General features: G+C 35.8%; 1 long non-coding RNA gene across 1 annotated transcript; it reads right to left on the minus strand.

The window, feature by feature from the left end:
- Positions 1 to 6759: 6759 nt before the first annotated feature.
- LOC311299436 lies at positions 6760 to 7440 on the minus strand. The gene is made up of 3 exons (XR_014629130.1): positions 7331 to 7440; positions 6961 to 7227; positions 6760 to 6844 (listed from the first exon to the last, which is right to left on the minus strand). It is a non-coding gene; the product is annotated as an uncharacterized lncRNA (long non-coding RNA).
- Positions 7441 to 7944: the final 504 nt, after the last annotated feature.

The raw sequence follows: 7944 nt of genomic DNA on the forward strand, positions 1-7944 counted from the left end.
CCTTTTTAATCATTTAATATTTAACAGTATTATTGATCTGCCTGCATTGACACCATTGTTTGAGAACTGAACTGAGCTGGACGATGACATCAATATTTTCTCCAGAGCGGCTGTATATAAATGAACTGAATAGATAACTAAATGATTTTTACAATGGAAATGAATCAACATTGAAATTACTTAAAGGGATAGTTCACTTTGAAATTAATTTTTGATATGTTTTAGCTTACCTCAAGGGCATCCAAGATGTAGGTGTCTTTGTTTCCGCAGTAGTTTCAATTTTGATATTTTTAGGTCAAACCGTTCTTGTCTGTCAGTCATATAATGCAGGTCTATGGTCACTGGCTCAAAACACAAGCACAGAGTCCAAATTAAAACAATTCCCCACGTCCAAATGAAACAATTCCCCATCATAAGTACACATTGATGGCCTAAGACACGAAACGAGCGGTTTGTGTGAGAAAACGAACAGTATTTATATCGTTGTTATCTCTTGAAAACAGCACACGTCCAAATGATCTGCCGGCGCGGGCGGGTATAGATATATACACTAGATGTCGCTTGGCTACGGTTTCGTTCCAATGAACTGCAGTAGCCAAGGCGACATCTATGTATATATCTATACCCGCCCGCGCCGTCAGATCATTTGGACGTGTGCTGTTTTCAAGAGATAACAACGATATAAATACTGTTCGTTTTCTCACACAAACCGCTCGTTTCGTGTCTTAGGCCATCAATGTGTACTTATGATGGGGAATTGTTTCATTTGGACGATGGGGAATTGTTTTAATTTGGACTCTGTGCTTGTGTTTTGAGCCAGTGACCATCGACATGCATTATATGACTGACAGACAAGAACGGTTTGACCTAAAAATATCAAAATTGAAACTACTGCGGAAACAAAGACACCTACATCTTGGATGCCCTTGAGGTAAAGCTAAAACATATCAAAAATTAATTTCAAAGTGAACTATCCCTTTAAGCTGGAAAATGACACTATTTCCTTCTAGAGCTGCTGTACAGCCAAAACTAACTTTTGTTGCATTATTTTCCAGTTATCACTTTTTTTTTTACTGTATTGTAAAAAGCAGGGGAGAGCAGGGGCGAAAGTACCATTTTTCAGAAAAACATAATTTGAAAAGATGATGTTTTAGACAGAGATATATTTTTGCTGTGGTCAGTCACTCACAAGTGTGGTCTATCAATACCAGTTGGTATTTTGTAAAAATGTAGAAGGACTTCAGTATAATTTCACTTTGAACTTAGGACTGCTCATGTTACTTTCGACCCCGTCAGTTGGGACGAAAGTAACACACTGGTGGGTCAAAAGTAACACAACAATATACAAGCTAGATTTTTTGTGTTACTCTTGTTTTTTTTGGGGGGGGGTTATTAGCCTAAATATACCTGAGTATATGACCTTGTTAACATGTAACTGCAAACATATTTTGGCCTTTATATTTGCAAAAAAAAAAATGTTAATTTACATTTTCATTTTAAATTTCAATTTCATCAATGTTTCAAATAACCCAACAGCACAAACTTGAATTGTTTAGAATTTTTTTATTTATTGGCAATGTCAATCTATTTTATAAAATGTGTTTTCAACATGAACAATATGAAAATTAAATAAAATTACCATAATATAAATTCTCAACATAATGTAACAATAGTCATGTTTCCATCAAGCTGTTTTATGCATAAATTTTAAATCTGCATAAAAACATCAGGATGGAAACCCACCTAAAATTCATAGGTGGAGGTGGAAAAGCTATAAGGTATGGCTAAAACCTAAATGTGACTAGGGTAAATGGAAACAGATTGAGTGAAAAAAATGGTCACACAGAAATCAGCTGATTTAAATGTGAACGCCCTCTCATAAACATCTGGCTGAATCAGACCTCTATCTGTCTTACTGACCCTCACTCTTGCCATATTCTGTTGGTATAATATGACATAAACATGTTTTAATAAATGCTGCAACACAGAGAAAGTCACCACATTAGCAGCGTGACAAAAGAAACACTTTTTTTCACTATAGCGGGACAAAAGTAACAAGTGTTACTTTCGTCCCGACAGGAACTCCTGACATTTAAACCGATTTACTTTTATACTGAAAAACTCTGACAAGGCAAACTTCAGGATGTGTTACAGCCATTAATAACCTGTAGATTGATCATTAGATTGATCATTACTGTGTGACATGAAACGAAAAACACAACTTGTAATTAGAAAAAAAGTACCGCTTCAGTAATTTACTTATCGAACTCGAAAACTGCTTACTGGACTTAACCACGGGAAACGATGACGAAATCACGTGATATTTGGCAGCTCCTTCAAGGGTTGCGTACTAAACGTGCTGTCATAGGTTGAAATGCTAATATAGTCAGGGCTCTGAGAAAATCGCTTTGTTACTTTCGTCCCGCGTTAACTTAGCCCCGGTTCTCCCCCACTGTAGAAATAAAGGTGACTTGACTTGAAATCATTTTGTCAGAAAAAATACCTTCACTAAGTTTAGTGTTTTATTCTACGGAAGCCCTGACCTGCAAGGTAAAAAGAAAAAGAAAAAAAGAAAACTTATCTCGTTATTTTGAGATATTAAGTTGTTATTTTGACATAATATCTCGTTATTTCGACATAAATATCTCGTTATTTCGACATAATATCTCATTATTTCTTATTTACACTATGTGGCAATGCGTCACCGTAGTGACGGACAGTGTTATTAACAGACCAAACACAGTAAAAATCATACTAATAAAAAAATCTGATGAGCCCAGAATATAAACTCAACGCGTTTAATTACACGTTAAGCATTGCCGAAAACACTAAAATGTCATTGACTCAGACAAGACGTCAATAAATGCACGCGTCACCTGTACACCATCTTTGTTGCATGTGCAAATTATGATCACTAATACAAAATAAAACATTTTATTCACAAAAATGTCTCTGTTTGTACAAATTGCTGCACATTTGTTGAATTCTGAACTTTGCACACTTAAGTTGAAAGCAATTTGTTTGTGGATAGTAAAACATATCTGCAACATTTATCAAGTTCACGGATAATTGTGCGTGCATTTATTAATCATTACGATACTAAAATCATAAAGTATACTTAAAAAAATCGGAAAAGTCCAGAATATGAACGCAACGCGTTTAATTTCACGTTAAGCATTTTCCTCCCATAGCAAACCATTATAAGAACGCTAAATGGCTTAATGCATGTCCCCTTATGTCGAAATAACGAGATATTATGGCGAAATAACAAGATATTTCGAAATAATGACTTCATATCTTGACTTGAAATAATTTTGTCAGATATATACCTTCATTAAGTTTAGTGTTTTATTCTTCCCTCATATTTAAAAATATAATACATATAATACATAATTTGATAGTTTAAGCAAACTTGTAGGGTCACTAAAAACAAAACAAAAAACCTCTGCATCACTTTTATCACTACTAAGAAGGCCCTGCATGTGGACTGATGAGCTCAAGTCATCATGGTGCACTGCTGCATTTTTCCAGTCGCCAAAAATGTAATTAGGCCTATTACTTGAATTTCATTGCTATAAAATTTCTTAAAGGTCAGTTACAAAAAGAACACATTGATGATCAAACTTTTATCATTTGATCAACTCATTTAACTCCAATAGCCTACATCATATTTTCGTTGAAAAGTGAGCGGCCTCTTTCTCTCTGCTGCCATCTTGTTACGCCTGACTAGGTTAGTACCTCTCCAGCACTCTTAAATAATTTAGGAGCTGAGACCTAATCTTAACACTTAGGAACCTTTATGAATCACACTTATTTTTAAGTTTAGGAATAAGAGTAAAATTAAAGGGACAATGTGTAGTTTTTTTAGGTATTTTATAATCTAAAATCAATATTTTTATTCTTAAATATGTCCTCAATGGTGTACAAATACCTCTGCCAATGATCTGACTTATCCTCGTAAGCGAAGAATTTATGGGACGGGTGGTCCACGGAGGCTTCCATGTAGTTCCGCCATCTTGAAAAACTATAATAGCAGAGAGGGACAAAAGGTACTAGGCCAATGCGTTTCCACAACGCGTTTTCGTTCAGAGCCAGACAGTCACGTTACGTGACTGAAACCAGCAGAAACGGAGGAGCAGAGCAGTGAGAGGCGCTTGTCACTGCCCCGGCAAGATTAAAAGGCTGCACTGTACGGTTATTTATAATTATATATAGCGTTATATTATTTATAATGGAGCGTTATAAATAATAACGCTATTTTATTATTTAAAATGTATACATATGCTGAGTCACAGAATAAGGAGTCCTCGTCGTCGAAAAAGTCCAAAATAGACCGTAAAAGGAAACGTGACCGGAGATTACAAAATGTCTGCATTTGTGATCGAAGAAACGACAAACAAGTGCTACTCTATACTGCTCAAAACTCGCGTTTGAATAGTAAGCAGCAAATTCGTAAAATATGAAAACATACTTACAGGCTGTGTCTGTGAGTCAGACGCGCCAGACTGTACTTGCAAAGCCCCTCTTTTTTAGAATCAACCTTTGTGCACAGCCGGCCTTGTACTCTCTCTGGTTTTGAAAACAGTCCTCCGAAAAATGCGCAGCACACAGTCGAATATATTTGGTTTACTGTTCTGGAACTGTGTTATAAAGCTTAACAGCTGTTTTCTAATTGTGCCCTCTTTTGGAAGGCCAAATAAAGTAGTTTGGCTTTTGCAACAAAAAACACAGCGTCTCCAAGACATGGCGGAGAGAATAAAAGTTACACATTCTTATGCGTAAGAGTTATGAAACTCTGCCCCCACATACTAAAGTAGATTTGTGCACTGTAAAACCCAACAAGTTAACTCAACTCAAACCGATTGAGGAAACTAATTGCGGCAAACCATTTAAGTTTAAAAATAAATACATATGAGTATTGTGAACTTATATATATTGAGTCATATTCACTCATAATTTAGTGTTCGTTTAGTCATTCATTTTGAGTATATGTAACTTGAATATTTTAAGTTCATTCCATTAAACTTTTAAAGTAATTTAAACCATTTAAACTAACTGGTTTGAGTTCATTTAATAAATCTAATCAAGTCATAACAACTATATAGCTACTCAAATGGTTTTAGGAAACCGATTGCCGTAAATGATTTAAGTTGATTAAACTCAAATTAATAAAGTTTTATAAGACAAAGGAAAAACATTGGTATAAAGCAGTGTTCCTCAAACTCGGTCCTGGAGGGCCACTGTCCTGCACAGTTTAGCTCCAACCCTGATCAAACACACCTAGCTGTGAGTTTCTAGAGATCCTGAAGACATTGATTAGCTTGCTCAGGTGTGTTTGATCAGTGTTGGAGCTAAACTCTGCAGGACAGCGGCCCTCCAGGACCGAGTTTGAGGAACCCTGGTATAAAGAAATGGTCAAAGAAAAGGATGCAGTTATTAATAGTATTTATTGAAAAATAATTTATTTTACAAAAGGTTCTCAGTGATGAATGTTGTGAAAGATGGTCAGTCAGTCTCCTCACTGTCCAAAATACAAAACTGCACATGACTTCTGTCTGGCGAACTGTGAATAAACAAACAAACAAAAAAAACATTAATCTTCCACTGACAAAACTGGTTTACTCACAGCATAAATGCTAGAATAGAGGTTATGCGTTGACGTCACCATTGGCTAAGTGGCAAAAAGACTGAGCGGCAGCATTTGTTTTCACTATAAAAACACACAAAGCACATCTAAAATGGAAAAGAGCTTTGAGATTGACAGTACAACTAGATTTGACAAGAAAGCCAAGGTTTTATTTTTACAGACTGTCAGACTATGCTGAATTTAGGGGTAAAATCATACCATATATATTGTATTGTTATATATTGTATTGACAACTCATCAGTTAAATATTTACCATCGTATATTCTGAATAATTGTAAATTGAATTAAATAACTGAAATAATCGTCGAAACCAGGCACATATAAAATGTCCGAAAACAGGATTCCTGACTACATGTCAATATCCATGGATAACTGGATCTTTGATAAGTTGTTAGGAACACTATATCCAGTCCAACATTTAATTTAAACTGATAATCCTTTGTTTTACTCGAGTTTTCTCAGTTTCCCTGTTAACTCCAGTCACGCTGCAGCTCTTTAGCCACTCAGTCTGACTAGGGGGGCGTGTTCCGGCAGGAAAGTGATGTCAGTGCATACCCTTTATATCTCAGCTTGTATTACATTACATTTACACATTTGGCAGACGCTTCTATCCAAAATGACTTACATTGCATTTCAAGGTGCACATTTTACATTCTTATCAGTTCTCAGTTCTTGCTTTCCCTGGGAAATTACCTTTTTCTTTAGTTTTTGCCATGTGAATGACAGTCACTGGAGGATAGTCAGTCAGTCTTCTTACTGAAATAGATCCAAAAATGCGCAGTCCACGTTTGTCTATTTTGAACTGTGAAAAAAAAAAAATATATATATATATATTAATACATTTTCCACTGACAAAAATGTAATTTACTCACAGCATAATAAATAGAATAGGTCAGTTTGTAGTACCTTTTTCTTTCATTTTTGCCACGTGAATGACGGTCGATGTGGAGGATAGTCAGTCAGTCTCCTCACTAATATAGACCCTAAATTGCACAGAACACGTTTGTCTATGCAAATACGTGAGAAAACACAAAAATATGAATTACTCTTACACTGACAAAACTGTAGTTTACTCATCATTATAAATGAGGAAATATGTCAGCTTGTATTACCTTTTTTTTTTTTTTCGTATGAATGACGGTCGGTGGTTGATAGTCTCCTCACCGATGTCCAAAATTGCCCAAGGGACACATTTGTCTATGCCAAAATGTGAGAAAAAACACAAAATATTATTAATTAGTTTTCCACTGTCAAAAAATTGGTTTACGTTACTCACAGCATAATAAATAAAGAAATAAGGCAGCTTGTATTACCTATTTCTGCAGTTGTTGCCATGTGAATGACGGGCGGTGGATGGTAGTCTCAATCACTGATAATGATCCAAAATGGCTCGGGACACTTTTGTCTAAGCAAAAATGTGAGAAAACACACAGAAATTAATTAATCTTCCACTGAAAAAACTTAAGTTTACTCACTTAGTTTTTGCCGGGTAAATGTCGGTCGGTGGACGATAACGTTATAGCTGCTAGCTGCTAGTCTCCTCACAATATCCAAAATTGCGCGGGACACGTTTGTTTACGCTAAAATGAGAAAATACAAAAAATATTAATTTTCCACTTACGAATCTGTGGTTTACTCACAACATAATAAATAAAAGAGTATGTCAGCTTGTATTAACGTTACCTATTTCTTTAGTTTTTGCCGTGTGAATGACGGTTAGCACTAGTGGAGTCAGTCAGTTTCGTCCTCACTGATAAATATCCAAATTTGCGCGGGACACGCTCTGTAAAAATGTGACAAAACGCACACACATATAAATTACTGTTCCAGTGACAAAACTGTCGTGTACTCACAGTACAACTAACTTACTGCCGCTGATTAAAAAAAAATCTCTGAGTAAGTTAGTGCTAATAGCAATGTCGCGTTGGCTTGTTGTTTCTGTGACGTGACACAAATGGCATAACTTAGTCTTACTACAGTAGTTAGTACGTTACTTTAGCTAGTCGGTCTTCTTAAGATGAAGAGTCACGACAATACAACGTTAAACGTATACAATGTGTGGGGGTACAATGGTGTTTCATGTATTCAAAGTTGTTTACAGTGTTAAAGAGATGGATTCTCATGCTAAACATGGCCAAAGTTTAAAAAAAATATTTTGGACGAATAACGGAGAATTTCTGTGCCGAAAATCTTACTTCCGGGTTGGTACAAGTTTCGGCTGGTTTTTTTCGATCGTGGATCTAATGACGTAGACGAGAGTGGAACTCCTTATATGAGCATTTCTCTCGGAAAAGCGC

This window comes from Rutilus rutilus (genome assembly GCF_951802725.1).
Source record: "Rutilus rutilus genome assembly, chromosome: 11".
Taxonomy (NCBI): domain Eukaryota; kingdom Metazoa; phylum Chordata; class Actinopteri; order Cypriniformes; family Leuciscidae; genus Rutilus; species Rutilus rutilus.